Raw genomic sequence first — 16,165 nt, 5'->3', positions numbered from 1 at the left:
TTGACAATCATTACCCTCCAAATAAGCTAGTTGTCTTTGCTAATCGTCACCCATTTATATTCCCTAAGATCATAGCTTCACAACCCCTTCCAGGTGCCCTGGTATTATTCACTGATGGCTCATCTTCCGGAAGGGCTGCTTATGTATCCCAAGACAATGTTTCTACCCTCCAGGCAGACACTTCCTCTGCACAGTTAGCAGAGTTAGAAGCTCTTCTTGCAGCCTTTGCTGCTTACTCTGACCGACCATTTAATTTGTATACTGACAGTGCTTACCTCGCTCAGTCTGTTCCATTATTGGAGACTGTTGCTACCATATGTCATGCTTCCCCAGCTGCAAATCTGTTCAAACAATTACAATGCTTCATACAGCTTCACCATCATAAGTTCTTTGTTGGTCATCTGTGAGCTCATTCCAACCTCCCTGGGCCTCTTGCCCAAGGAAATCATTTGGCTGATGTTGCTGTATGAGCACAGGTTTTTATGGCTCAGGACGCCAAGGTGTCTAAGGCCCAACAAGCCCATCAGCTACACCACCTCAATGCTCACACCCTCCACCCCCTCTACAAAATTACCCGTGAGCAAGCCAGACAAATTGTAAAAAATTGCCCATCTTGCGCTATCCACTTACCTGTTCAACACCTAGGAGTCAACCCTAGAGGTTTAATTCCTAACGCCTTATGGCAAATGGATGTTACCCACTTCAATGAGTTTGGCAATCTAAAATATGTACATGTCATTATTGACACATATAGTGGCTTCATTTTTGCCACTCTCCAGACTGGAGAAGCTGCTAGACACATTATAGCCCATATGCTGTCAGCCTTCTCAGTTCTGGGATGTCCTCAACAGCTTAAGACTGATAATGGCCCTGGCTATACCAGTACCTCCTTTGCTCAATTTTGTAAGAGCCTTAATATCCTCCACACCACAGGTATACCTTATAATCCTCAGGGACAAGGCATTGTTGAACATGCGCATCGTTCTCTTAAATTCACCATAGATAAAATAAAAAGGGAGACATGGTACCCCACCTGGGGGTCCTCTAGAAATGTCCTTTCACATGCTCTTTTTATTTTAAATTTTCTGACCCTGGATGCTTCAGGCTGCTCCGCAGCATCTCGGTTTTGGCATACTCAGAGTCAAACATGGTTTGCGTATGTTTTATGGAGAGACCCACTAACCAATGTGTGGAATGGCCCTGATCCAGTCCTTATCTGGGGACGAGGTTCAGTGTGTGTTTACTCTCAACAAGATAGAAAAGCTAGATGGCTACCTGAATGCCTCGTAAAACAAGTAGACAGTTCTTCAAAGATCCCATGTAACGCCCAGGAATAATGTTATTTCCTGAGGCACAATCCCCTGTGTTCTCTTACAGGTGACACATCTCCCTGGAGCCTTATGCTGCCTAGTCAGCCTTCTCCTTGAGCCACACCACACCCATGGTGGATTTCGATCCCTGCCAAACAGACTACAACTGCTGACAGCCATGCACAGAACCCCATGACTGCGGAAGAGGCTCTTCTCAGTCTGGAGGAACATACACCAGCCAAATAGACTACATCCAGTGTTATGCAAGGCATGCTCCAAGAAATAGGAGAATGACTTCATATACAGACACCAACAAATGGCTGTCAACCCCTTCTCCTCGATTTGGGGGAGGGTTTCCCTTACCTAGTGCCCCTTTTGGGTCCCCTAGCTGCCCTATTGTTTCTCCTTTCTGTGAGTCCTTGTATTTTTCAGAGATTATGATGTTCATTAATAACCGGATAGACGCGTTTATGGCAAAGCCCATTCAGGTACACTATCATCAGCTGGAGATGGCAGATCAACAAACCTACCGGGAAGGAATTCCCACGAGTGGCCCATATGATGATGCGGCCTAACTGCCCTGGGGCAATGGACAGGCAGTCAGAGACGGGCAACTAGGACATGTATGTTAACTGCATCGGCTGCCTAAGACAGGCACAGGACCAACTGCTGTCCTGCAAGCCCATGACGGGTAAGGCCTGGTTGGGTTCATGCAATGAGGTCCTTGACCTAAGACAGACGCTGTCCTCACAGGGCCTGCCATACTCTTAATTAAATAATATAAAAAGGGAGGAGATATAGGGAGCCAAGTGACAGGCATTGCTGCCTCCATGCCTCTCTCTCCTATGGGCACTGCGTCTGCCTACATTAACCATAATCCTCTCCTGCTTACATCACATATCCGGATGTGACGGTGACCCTGTTGTATTCATCTCTTTAACCTCTTCCTGTCCCAGCTCCTGCCCTTAGCCTATAAAAGGTGTGATCATTTCCTGAATAAACTGGAGGCTTGATCAGATTATCTTGACTTGCCTCTATCTCTCTTTGTCTCCCCCATGTCTTTTATTTAATCCCCGTTCCCCCTCCAGGAGTTCTGGATAGGTTGATCTGCAGGCCGGATCATATGTTCACACAAAAACCTGTATATAAATGCTTATAAAAGCTCCATTTATCATCACCAAAGATGGAAAATAATCTACAGGTTTTCAATGACGAAACGAACTATGGTGTAGTCCTAAAAACTGTTAGGGAAAAGAAACCTATTAAGGAAGCCCATCAGAATCACAGCTGACTTCTCACCACGAACTCTGAGGTCAAGGAGAGCATGGAGGGAAGTATTTCAAGTTCCAAAGGAAGATGACCTTCAATAGAGATCGATGTACCCCACAATCGATGTACCCCACATCTTTCAAAACTGAAGGAGAAATAAAACACTTCCATCACAAAGAACATCTGAAGAAACTTATCACCATCAAACCAGCACTCCAAAATTTTTTTGAAGGACATTCCAGAAAGAGATAACAAGGACTACGGTTCCATGAACCCCAGCAGAAGAAATCTACCAGGCAAAGCATACAGTTAAAGAGGGAGAGGAAAAAAGACAGGGAGCCAACAACAGGAAAATAACACCATAAGCATAAGTCAATATGTATCAGTTATTACCATCAGTGCTAATGGTCTCAAATCACCAATCAAAAGACACAGGCTGGCAGAATGGATCAAGAAGCAAAATCCAACAATATTCTGCAAGGAACCCAAACCCCCCATGAGCCAGCAGAAGTTGTGCTGGCCAGAGGAGAACCAGAAAGCCACACCTCACCACAAGCCAGCAGAACTCATGCCCTCTGGGGAGAACCAGGAAGCCGTGCAACACCCTCAGGTGGAAGCAACCAGCTGATTCAGAGGATCACAGTCTGAGCTGAGAGCAACTGAACCAAAGTAACAGTTTAACACTTGTATTGGCTGATTGACTTTGCAAGCCTAAAGCCAGCAGTGTGAGCTAAGAGGCTAACAAGAGGCATTTTGGTAGCATTGTTTTCCTATTATCTTGTTTTGAAGTCCTGTATAACTTTCATTGGGTTTTTTTGTTTTGATTGGTTTTATTCGGTTGTACTTTGTGTGTTTTTCTCTTTAAAATTAACAACAAAAAACCACCCCAATATGCTGCATACAAGGAACACATTTAATTCATTTTTCTTTCTTTCTTTTTCTTTTTTTTTTTTTTTTTTTGCTTTTTTGAGACAATGCAGTTAGTTCAGGCTGGTCTTGAGCTCATTTTGTAGCCCAGGCTGGTCTCAAATTTCAATGATCCTCCTGACTTAACCTCCTGAGTGCTGGGATTACAGGCTTGCACCACCATGCCCAGCTAAACACATTTAATTCAAAAAGGAACTCATAGACTGAAAATCCAAGGATGGAAAACTGTCTTGATTACTTTTCTCTCATTGCTAGGACAAAACACCCAATGCCCAAAATAAAGGAATTAAAGGTTTGTTTAGCTTACAGTTTTTGGAGGTTTTTGTCTATAATCAGCTGGCTCCAAGGCAGGGTGGCATGGCATGGGGCAACACTTAAAAGGCAGCAGCCAGAGCAAAAGGAGAGTGGCAACAGGTCTCTTCTCCTCCCTTATACTGTACACAGGCCACTCCCTACCCCCAGGGTGGGTGCAGCACTCACACAATCTCCTTGCCCTCCTTTGCACAGGATAAGGATATTTATAAAGTAAGAACCCTGGTAAGATCCCTGCTGAGTCTCTCAGTTAAACTTCTAAACTTCTCAAGTTGACACAATGTATAAACCATAACAATCCACCCCTTGCCAACCAGATATATTTCTTTAAAGGAGCCTCCAGATACACAGTTTAACAATCCATAAGAAAACCAGCATTAAGTCTATCAACATTATATTACGTTAGAAGCATAACATTTTGTCCTTCGCCCTCCAAAAACTCACGCATATCCCTTTATGCAAAAAGCATTTAGTCTATCTGCAAGAGCTGCCAAAGTCCTAACAGTTTTAGTATTGCTGAAAAGTTTAAATACCAAGTCTCCTCCAAGATGGAGGCAAACTCTTAGCTGCATTACCCCTGTACAAATAAAAATAAAATTAAACACTTCCAACATGCAATGGAACAAGATAAGCATTCCCATGCCAAAATGTACTAATAGAGGGATATAAAGGAATGGGACCAAAGGAAGTCCAAAATCCAGCAGGGCAAACATTAAGTCCTGGATTTCCATGCTCAGCATCTGAAGTAATATGGCTGTGAGCTCCAAAAGGCCTATGTGGCTCCACCACCACTTCTGGTGCGTTTAGATCCCACAGCTTCTCTCTTGGGCTGGCTTTGCTCTTTCTTTGCAGCTTTCCTTAGACGATCCATGCTCCTGGCTTTTTTAAATGTCTGAGGTCACCACTGTACTTTGGCTTCACACTCACAGCTTCACATACTGCCCTCTCAGGGGCGCACTGCTTGGCCTCTCAGACCCTCTGAAATCAGGATGGAAGCCTTTTTAACCTCAGAACTCGTGCATTCTCCATGTGCCTAAAACTAGTGGCACATGGGTACTTTCAAGGGCAGTAGCCAGGCTTTCCTCTGCCTTGGCTGTAGCGGTCAAGTGCATGAATTGCTGAGCACTCTGAACCTGATTATGAAGAATAAATTTTCTATGTCGCTGCCATTCTACAACATGGTCTCTGTGGCTTTCTTCTCCAAGAAAAGTCTTCATTTTGCAGTTTTAAGATTGCAAGGTGTGGGGGTCTGCTGCCTCTTCCCATGATGCCTACAGGCCATCTTTTTTGTTGTTGTTGTTTGGTTGGTTTTTTCCTTCTCAGCAATTGAGATCTCAGCTTTATCTTTACAATTCACAACTTTACTGGAGTTTTCCTTCTGGCCAAACTCACAACATTTTAAATCACTCTGCTGGGCTCTTTACTCTTGATTCACAACATAAATCTGGCTAAAAGCCCCCAACAATAGCTGTGCCACAGCCTTAACATTCAACTAGCTTGAAATTTCTTCTGTCAGATTAATCAGTCCACTGCCCTTAATCTCAGCCTCAAGCAAAGTCTCTGGGCATGAGCAAAATGCAGACAAACTTTCCGCCAAGCTATTAATACACATCATTTTGAGTCCAACAACCAATGCAGTCCTTCTTCCAAAAGGATAGCTCCCAAGCATGTGTTGGGAGCCACCACATTGCCGAGCCGCCGCATATAGCGATCATGCGGCCTGTGGTAAAGAGTAAAGCCTGAGTTAGATTACCCCTCCCATCGAGCACGTTAGTTTCCTGCTTACCGCGTAAACAACCCGCTCAATAATATGTTAGCCAATCAGCTTGCCTTGCTTACTTTAATATGATTGGACACTGTATCCGTATATATACTGGTACCACCCCTGGGGGGAAGTAGAAGCCTGGAAGGAGCCGCGGAGAGCGGACCGGTAGAGGCTTCGGAGCGAAGCACGGAAGGAGCCGCGGGGAGCGGACCAGAGGAGGCTTCGGCTGGGAGCGATCCCAGGGCAGGCTGTACGGAGAGAAAATAAAAGAAAAGGTTGTCCACTGCCAGACTTTGTCGTGTGTCCTTCCTGCCGGCCGGGAGCGACATCGACATTTGGTGGCCCGTACGGGGAACAACTGATCACCCCCGAGACGTGGTAGTGGACAACGTTCCTTGATACAGCACTGCGAGACAGGTGAGTAGGGGATAAACCTGGGCCCTGGGTGGCGCGCACCTACAGGGTTTTTAGACTCCCCTCAGGCTCACGCGTAAGTGGCGGATTTTTGGGCCTCACACGGTGAGTAACATATTAAATATGGGTAACGTACCGAGTAACGACACCCAGCCCTTGGTACAGGTCCTCCGGAAGCTCTTAAAGTCCAGAGACCTCAAGGTGGGACACAAAACGCTGGAGAGCTTTTTTGAGGAGATTGATAGTTTCGCTCCCTGGTTCTTGCCCACAGGGCACTTAAACCTGCCCTCGTGGGAGAAGTTGGGCAGGGATCTTTCTCTAGCGGAAAGGGAGGGCGGGGCTTCGGTCTTCGCTCGGCCACTGTGGGAAATGATATATGCATGCTTGAAGAGCGAGGGTGGTTGCAGGGAAGGTTCTCAAGAGCTCATTAAAGTGCGTAGGGCATTCAAACAGGCCCAGTCAGGGAGCTCCCGGGAGGGGTCCATCAAAGGAGACAAAGATATAAAGGAGGAAGACGGGGCTCAGGCCTCGGAGTCGTCTGACTCCGAGAACGAGGAAGGCTTAGACAACGATGAGACCAAGGAGCCTAGATGCCAAGAGGATAGGCCGCTCGATAAGGAGTCGCAGGGTTCTTTCCCAGCGTTGCGCCGCGAATTGCGCTCCGCTCAACTTGGTCTGCGGAGGAGTAGAGAGCTCCTGAGCGCCCCCTGGCGCGAGAGGGAGGCGAAGCCTTCCTCCCCACCTTGGGGGCTGTTCCCGGAAGCGATCCCTCGCCACGAGGCGGCCGCGTGGGAGCTCCCTCCCCTTTCGCCAGAACAGGAAGTGATGCACGGGCCCCCATTTTCCGCCCAATCACGGCCGCCGTCTTATGCTCCGCCGCCGGCGGGTCGGTATTTTTACAGGCGGCTTTGGCAGGGGGGACGTTTGTCTCATGAGGTACATCCACCACCTGGGATAGATAGTGGCCCCTACGGGATATTTCCTGTACAAGTAGCTATGGGCCAGGGACGTAATGCATGGGAGCCTTTTGAGATAAAGCAGATTAGAGAACTTAAAAATGCAGTTACAACCTTTGGGCCGACTGCGCCTTACACCATTGCCATGCTGGAGAACCTGTCTTCTGGGCCCCTCACCCCCGCGGACTGGATTCAGCTGGCAAAGGCGTGTCTGCCCTCGGGTAGTTACCTGGATTGGCGAGCCTGGTACACAGAGTTCTCTGCCGAGCAGGCTGAGAAAAACGCCGGTCGAGGAAATGGGGGCTGGGGATTTAGCTTAGCGGCATAAGCGCCTGCCTTGTAAGCAGGCAATCGCCAGTTCGATCCCTGGTACCAATAAAAAAAAAAAAAAAAAAAACAAAAACGAAAAAGATAAAAATAAAAAATAAAAAATAAAAAACAAAAAGGGGGAGTAAGCCAAGGCCTGCCTCCAAAGGCGCGGTTATCTATGGCATGACAATGGATGGGCCCGGATCCGGTAATCAGCTGGAACCGAGGCGCGGTTTGTGTTTTTCTGCAGGAATCGGGACGAGAACCACTGTGGGTACCGGAGAGACTGACACGGGCGACAAAGCCCTCGACTAAAGATCAGACCTGCCCTACCGGAGATCCATCACAGACCAACCAACAAGATGAATAAAAATAGCGGTAGCCCAAAATGGACAAAAAGATCCTCAGGCATATGCATGGCTCGCTCGCCTAGCCTACGACCGAGTCTAGGGACGGTGAGCTTCCCACACTCCTCCTCTAAAAAATTATGATATAGCAGGGTAGATGAGTCAATGACGGGTAAGAGCATGCCTCCCCAGCATGACTCAACCTAAGACAGGCCCTACCCCATACCACACGAAAGCCGCTGAATTACTAGGTTCCGCCCGAACCAAATGTCGCCCCGGGGGGATCATGCGGAGCGACATGAGTGTATGCCTGTGTGCATCCAGGTTCCGTCCGGTTCCTTCCTGGCCCTGGAAAAAAGACGAGGGCCTCGGGGCCTCGGCAGACTCGGGGACGGCCGACCCGGGCCGACGCCGAGAGCCCTTGGTGGGCCTCCTATCAGGGCATAGGCCTCTACACTCAATTCAGGACGGGCTGCGATGCGTAGACTTATTTAAAATAAAAAAGGGGGAGATGTTGGGAGCCACCACATTGCCGAGCCGCCGCATATAGCGATCATGCGGCCTGTGGTAAAGAGTAAAGCCTGAGTTAGATTACCCCTCCCATCGAGCACGTTAGTTTCCTGCTTACCGCGTAAACCCGCTCAATAATATGTTAGCCAATCAGCTTGCCTTGCTTACTTTAATATGATTGGACACTGTATCCGTATATATACTGGTGCCACCCCTGGGGGGAAGTAGAAGCCCGGAAGGAGCCACGGAGAGCGGACCGGTAGAGGCTTCGGAGCGAAGCACGGAAGGAGCCGCGGGGAGCGGACCAGAGGAGGCTTCGGCTGGGAGTGATCCCAGGGCAGGCTGTACGGAGAGAAAATAAAAGAAAAGGTTGTCCACTGCCAGACTTTGTCGTGTGTCCTTCCTGCCGGCCGGGAGCGACATCGACAAGCATGGTCTTTACCAGCAGACTTTCTATCAGTCTTCTGGTCTTCTAACCTCTGATCAGAATCTCCCCTCAAACAGCCTAACCTGTTCTAGCTCTATACATTCAGGAAACATCTCTGAATCTTACCACAAGCCATTCCCCAGGTTCTTGAACCGCATGGTCAGGTACAGTCACAGCAATGGCCCTGCTCCCAGGAACACGTTCTGTCCTGGTTCTTTTCTCTCATTGCTGGGACAAAACACCCAATGCCCAAAACGAAGGAAGGAAAGGTTTATTTAGCTTACAGCTTTTGGAGGTACCAGTCCACCAAGGCAGGGTGGCATGGCACTGGGGCGACACTTCAAGGCAGCAGCCAGAGAAAAAGCAACCAGAACAAAAAACAGGACAACAAGCCTCTTCTCTTCCTTATATTGTATACAGGCCACCCCCTCCCCCTGCTTCAGGGCAAGTGTACTGCTCTCAAATCTCCTTGCCCTCCTTTGCATGGGATGAGGACATTTACAAAGTAAGAACCCTGGATCCTTGCTGAGTCTCTCAGTTAAACTGTTAAACTTCTCAAGTTGATACAAGGTATGAACCATAACAAAAACAATACTCCATGACAGCAACCCAGCAACAAGCAGGGGTAGTTATTCAATTTGCAAAGTGAATTTCAAGCCAAGACTGACTAAGAGAGATAAAGAAGGTCACAACATTCTTGTAAAGGAACAAATAACAATCATAAATATACATGCAACAAATACTAGCACACCGAACTATTTATAAAACAAATACTAAGGGGCATGAAAAATCAAATAAGTCCTAATACAATTGTATTAGGGGTCTCAGTACTCCACTGTCATAAAAAGACAGATTAACTAGACAAAAATTTAACAGTGAAATATTAGAACTGAAAGAAACTTTTGAACAAACAGACTTAGTAGATATCTACAGAGTGTTCCACTCCACAACATTAGAATATATGTTCTTCTCAGCTGCACATGGGACATTCTCCAAAACAGAACACATAATGGCTCACAGAACATGATTAAAGTAAATGCAAAGGAATTGAAATTATCCCATACATACTATCAGACTACAATGCAATGAAACTGGAAAGCCATGGCAAAGAAATTACAAGAACTTCATAAACACGTGGAAATTTAATAGCACCTTCCTGAACAACCAATGGGTCACAGATGAAATTAAAGAAGAAATTAGACAGTTTTTACAGTTGAATGATAATGATAATATAAAATACCAGAACTTATAGAACACAATGAAAACAGTCCTAAGAGGAGAATTTAGCAGTAAATACCCATATCAGAAAAAACAGAACAAGTATACATAAACAACTTAATGGTGAACCTCAAACTTCTAGAAAAAGAAGAGCAGGCTAAACCAAAAAGCTCTTACAAAGGAGGAAATTATAGAGATCAGAGCAGAAATTAACACACTGGAGACTAAAAAGCAATACAAAGAATCTATGAAATGAAGAGTTGGTTCTTTGAGGGATTAAACAAGGGGCTGGGGATTTAGCTCAGTGGCATAAGCGCCTGCCTTGAAAGATTAAATAAAATTGACAAATCTTTAGACAAGATTATCAAGAAAGAAAGAAAAGATCCAAATCCAGGCCATAGGAATGAAAAGGGTGAAATCACAACAGACTTTGCAGAAAAGATCATCTATACCTGCTTTGAAATTTTGTACTTTAATAAGATAGAAAACACAAAACAAATGGACAGATTCCTAGATACGTGAATTTCTAAATCTGAATCAATAAGACATAAAAATTCTAAATAAACCAATATGAATCAATGAAATAAAAAATGTAATTAAAAACCTATCAACCATAGAAAAGCCCAGGCCTGGACAGATTCGTTGCTGATGGGGCTGAGGATTTAGCTCAGTGGCATAAGCGCCTGCCTTGCAAGTATGTGGTCCTGAGTTCGATCCCCGGTACCGATAAAAAAAGAAATTGAGAGAAGGCCTAACACTGCTACTTCTCAAACCTTCAATGAAATTGAAAGGGAAGCAATACTCCCAAATTCATTCCTGAAAGCAAGCACTACCCTGATACCAAAACCAGAGAAGGACTCAACTAAGAAACAGAATTACAGGCCAATTTCCCTAATGAACACTGATGCAAAATCCTCAGCAAGATACTGGCAAACAGACTGCAGCAAATCATCAAGAAGATTATACATCATGACCAAGTGGGATTCATCCCAGGGATGCAGGGATGGTTCAACATACATAAGTCAATAAATGTAATAGAGCATACTAACAGAGTCAAGGACAAAAATCATATGATCATCTCAACAGATGCAGAAACAGTTTTTGACAAAGTCTAGCCCCTATTCATGATAAAACCCTACAGAAAATTGGAATAGATGGTCTTTATTTCAACCTGATAAAAGCCATCTATGACAAACCAACAGCCAACATCATACTAAATGGACAAAAGCTTAAAGCTTTCTTTTTAAAATCAGGAACAAGACAAAGGTGTCCACTGTGCCCACTCTTACTCAACATAGTCCTGGAAACTTTAGCTGGAGCAATTAGACAAGAAAAAGAAATAAAAGGAATAAAGATAGGAAAGGAAGAAGGTAAACTATCATTATTTGCAGACGACATGATACTCTACACAGAAGACACCAACATTTCCACTAAAAACCTGGTGATTTAGCTGGATGTGGTGGCACACATCTGTAACACCAGCACTCAGGAGGTTGAAGAAGGAGCATTACTGCAAATTTGAAGCAAGCCTAGGCTACAAAGTGAGTTCAAGGCCAGCTTGAACTGCATAGTGAAACCCTGTGCCAAAAATAAAGCTGATAGGTTTAATAAGCAAATTCAGTAGTACAGCTGGACACTAAATCAACACTCAAAAATCAGTAACCTTCCTATACACAAAAACAAACTCACTGAGAGAGAAATTAGGGAAACATTTTTCAAAATAGCATCCAAAAAATGAAATATCTAGGAATCAATGTAATGAAAGATGTTAAAGATCTCTACGTTGAAAACTGTGCTCTGAAAAAGGAGATTGAAGCAAATATTACAAAATGGAAAGACATCCATTGCTTTTGGATAGGAAGAATCCATATAGTGAAAATGGCCATACTTCCAAAACTGTCATACAAATTTAATTCAATTCTGATCAAAATTCTAATAGTATATTACACAGAATTAGAGAAAATAATCCTAAAATTCATCTGGAACCAAAAGGAGTCTAGAATAGCAAAAGCAATTCTGACAACAAAGGCAAGACAAGGTGGCATCACAATCCCTGACTTGAAATTATATTATAAAGTTACTGTGATAAAAACAGCATGATACCAGAAAGGAAAACAGACTAGAAGATCAGTGAAAAAGATTAGAAGATGTAGAAACAGCTCCAGACATACTAAACCATCTTATCTCTGACAATGTGACAAACACATTCACTGGAAGGAAGGTAGTCCCTTTAATAAATGGTGCTGGAAAAACTGGCTCTGCACATGCTGAAGATTAAAAGTGGACCCATATCTTGCTTTTTTTTCCTTTACTTTTGGACCTGTATCTTTCATCATGAACTGAACTAAATTTGAAATGTATCAAAGATCTAAACATTAAAACAGTAACATTACATCTGCTGGAAGACAGAGTAGGTAAAATTCTTGAAGATATCAGTGTAGGAAAAGAGTTTATGAACAAAACCCCAATCGTCCAGAAACTATCACAAAGAATCAACAACTGGGATCTCACCCTACTTGAGAAACTTTTGTACAGCAAGAGAAACCATCAACAGGGTGAAGAGATAACCCAAAATTTGGGAAAAAATGTTTGCCAGATATTCCTCAAAGGATTACTATTGAGAACATATAAAGAACTCAAAACACCTTCAGCACTCAGGAGGCTGAGGCAGGAGGGTTGCCTTGAGTTTGAGGCCAGCCTGGGCTACAAAGTTAGTGCAAGGCCAGCCTGAACCATATAACGAAACTGCCTCAAATAAGACCAAAAAAAACCCCTCAAAATATTAGACTTCCCAAATTTAAAGACCAAAAATGGGCATCTCAAACGAATACACACTTCTCAGATTAAGAAATACAAATAGCAAATAAATATATGCAAAAATGTTCAACATCGCCAATTATTTGAGAGATGCCAGTTAACACAAAACTGAGACTCCATTTCACTCCAGAAGAAATGGCTGTTATCAAGAAATCAACCAATGGGGGCTGGGGATTTAGCTCAGCGGCCATAAGCACCTGCCTTGCAAGCAGGCAGTCGTGAGTTCAATCCCCGGTACTGATAAAAAAAAAAAAAAGAAAGAAAGAAAGAAGAAAAAAAAAAAGAAATCAACCAATAACAAATGCTGGAGGGACTGTGGGGAAAAAGGAACCCTTCTCCACTGCTGGCAAGAGTACATACTGGTGCCCACCACTCTGGAAATCAGTGTGGATGTTCCCCAGAATACTAGCAGTGAATGTCCCATTTGACTCAGCAATTCGTCTTCTGGGTATCTTCCCAGAAGAATTAAAAACATCATACCACAGCGATATGTGTACACCCTTGTTTCTGGCAGCACAATTTGTAATAAATCAATCTTGGAAACAACCTAAATATCCAGAAGTTGAAGAATGTATTTAAAAAAGTGATATTTTTATATAATGGAGTACTGCTCAGCCATAAAGAAGGACAAACTTGAGATTTTATAGGTAAGCAGATACAGCTAGAGATTATGGTCATAGGTGAAGTAAATCAGACTCGCATGTGTTAACATTGTATTTTCTCCCTAGTATGAGAAACTGAAATAGTTAAGATAGTTATACTGCTAATTTCTCTTAGTTCATTGAAAAGAAAGGTTTGTGCTAATATTATTTGGACAATTAAATGCAGATATCTTGTACTCTGAGGAACTAATTTAAAAATAACAATATGCAATGTATTATCCTCTAATTACCTTATTTTGAAACGTTGGGTTTTTTCTTTAAAATAAAAATCATAATTAAAAGAACTTCAGTAATAAAAAGAACTAATATAATTTTTTAAATTGGCAAAAGACTTGTAAAAACACTAAACCAAAGAATACGTATAAATGGCCAGTAGGTACATATAAAGATGTCCAGTATCATATACAAATTAAAATCACAGAATATACTTGAAATACCTCAAAGTTACAAAAATAGACTGTATCAAGTCTTTACAAAGGTATGGAGGCATCAGAATGCTCATACAATGCTGCTGGAGAAGCACAGTGGTGAAAGGGTTTCGCCCTGGCTGGGAAGCTGCAGTGGTGGGAGCCTGGGAGGCGGAACCAAGGGGCTCTATCTTGAGGTCATCTTCCCCGCCCCTAAGCAATTTACCTGTGACCCGAAATGAATTCCACTGGGCTACCTGTGCATCAGTAATGCCCCTTAGGCTCCACCCCATACCTAAGCTACACGTATGCCCCCACACCGCGTATCAGCAGAGAGAATGCCAGACCCCGGAGTCATGGAGTCTCTCTCCACATTCTTAAAATAAAGGCCACTTTTACTTCACACTTATCTTTTTAGCCGGGCCAAAAATTCTATCAATTGGGATGACCAGTTCAGAAAAGAGCTTGACAGTTTCTTAAAAAGTTAAAACACAGCCTATGATAACGTCCCATCGCGGCATTCCCTGGAGTGACAGGGAATGAAAACTTACGCCTACTATCTGAGGTAGCATTAAAGTGGAAAAGCCAAATGTTTACCAATCAGCAAACAGATAAACTTTCACATGTTGTTATACAAATACAAAACCTTACAACCACTTTGGAAAGCAGTCTGAAAGTTTCTTTTCTTTTCCCAAATTCATTTTATTTCAACGAGAAAAAGGGAAAAAAGAAAGAAAAACTAAAATGAAACTTCAAAACGTCAATCAGGTGGCAATGATGGTATTTACATTGCACGTTGGCAGTTTCTTACAAGATTAAGCACATGTGATTCAGTAATCAAACTCTCATGTGTTTAGGAAAGAAAAATAAAAACTTATGTTTCATAGAAAAATCTGCACTTAAATATTTATTTATAATAATTTATAATTGTCCCAAACTGAAGACCACAGGAATGCACTTTTGTCAGTGAACAGATAATGAACTGTGACTCATCCGCATTAAGACATTTCTCAGCAATAAAAATCACAAACTATTAACACACACAACTCAATGAAGCTCAGTTGCATAATGCTAAATGAAATGCCAGATAAGAAAATTCACATATTACATAATTCAATTTATACAATATTGTGGAAATTAGGCTGAATTAGGCATAGAAAACATGATATAAATCATGTTTAGCAGTTTATCCCTGCCATCCAACACATCAACATGCTCTGCTGCTCAACTTACTAGGTCCCTTACTAATTAACCTATCACCCTAGGCCTAGAGATTAGCACAGTAATTGTTACTTGGCTGAAACTCATGGAAGTCTTATTGTTTTACAGTACTGCCCTGTCCTAGGCCGTGTCTTAAGAGAGTACTTCTGGCTCTCTGCAAAGGGTGAGTAATTCACACAGTCAGATATACTTGCCTATAGCCTCGTTTCTTTCTAGTAGAGTCCGGACCAGTGGTGGAGCCATAGCTGGCTGTAATCACTGAGCTCTAAAAGGTTCGTCATCACTGATCCAGACTATGTTGTGTATACATATATCCCTGGACATAACTGCCCAAACGATGCCAGGTCATGGATGAGCTTTTTCCAGCTTTCTACCACAGGAAGACCTGGCAGCTAAGACAAACACTTCTGGACCTGAAATGTGCCCAAGGCGAGGTTGCTTGTCAGAGTATGAGCAGAACGAGTAGCCACACATTGCTTGCAGGGTCCCTTTAAGCTTGATAGGGACAGCCAGAAGCCAGAGGAGAAGGGGAGTGTGAAAAGACTGGGGAAATGAAGATTACATAAACGGGTAAACTAGCAGAATATGGCAATGCACCCCTGTAATCCTAGCACTCTGGAAGGATGAGGCAGAGGGTTGCAAGTGTGAGCCCAGCCTCCGAAATTTAGCAACTCAGCAAATCCCTGTTTAAAAAAATTTTTTAAAAAGCTGCAGGGGATGTACTTCTATGAAGGCCCTGGGCTCAATCCCCAGTATCACGAAAATAAATGAAGAAGGTGACTTTATTTGTGGCTATAGGGGGTACAACCTTTTTTTGTTTTATTTTTTTATGGTACCAGAAATCGAACTCAGGACTTCACGCTTGCCAGGCAGGCGTAGTGCCAAGTTGAGCTATATCCCTGGCCATAAAGGTGATAAAATTAGTTATGGAATGTGGGGAGAAAATATCTTGAAGCCTCACAGAACGCATGTTCAGTAGTGCAATTTCACTGAAATCTCCTTTGACTCTATTGTGTTCAAGTTGATCCTTTTAGGATTTCCTTAGGTAGTAATCGTCCAATAAAACTAATAGAATATTCTCACTTTACCCAGTTCTCACCACACCTGGCGCTGGCGCACCTCCATGGGTAGAGAGGCACCGCTCTGGGACATGTTGAGTCTCTGAGTCCCCAAGCAAAGCTTCAGGGGAGTCTTGGGTTGCACTAGTTCAAGATTCCACCTGGAGTTCTCATCCAGAGTCTCCGCGGAGACCTGGGATACTAAGGAGGGGATGACGCGCCCACTCTTCCCCCCC

At 43.6% G+C, this 16,165-nt stretch overlaps 1 protein-coding gene across 6 annotated transcripts in view; it reads right to left on the bottom strand.

The window, feature by feature from the left end:
- Window positions 1-16,165, bottom strand: part of Wdr93 (WD repeat domain 93) — a 65,546-nt gene that overhangs the window by 49,171 nt on the left and 210 nt on the right. For 4 of the 6 annotated variants that reach the window (XM_063250035.1, XM_063250038.1, XM_063250040.1 and 1 more), the window contains exons 2-3: window positions 8,288-8,461; window positions 5,658-5,831 (exon numbers count right to left, since the gene is read on the bottom strand). The exons of 1 other annotated variant lie outside the window; for it this stretch is intronic. The gene's annotated coding sequence lies outside the window, so the exon portion shown is untranslated. The remainder of the gene's footprint in view (window positions 1-5,657; window positions 5,832-8,287; window positions 8,462-16,165) is intronic. One more of the 6 variants, XM_063250036.1, reaches the window with a different exon arrangement.

The sequence above is a fragment of the Cavia porcellus genome, unplaced genomic scaffold (genome assembly GCF_034190915.1).
Source record: "Cavia porcellus strain 051 isolate PalLab524CR breed Dunkin Hartley unplaced genomic scaffold, mCavPor4.1 scaffold_6, whole genome shotgun sequence".
In the NCBI taxonomy this organism is placed as follows: domain Eukaryota; kingdom Metazoa; phylum Chordata; class Mammalia; order Rodentia; family Caviidae; genus Cavia; species Cavia porcellus.
This window is presented reverse-complemented; position numbering and strand designations above follow the sequence as displayed.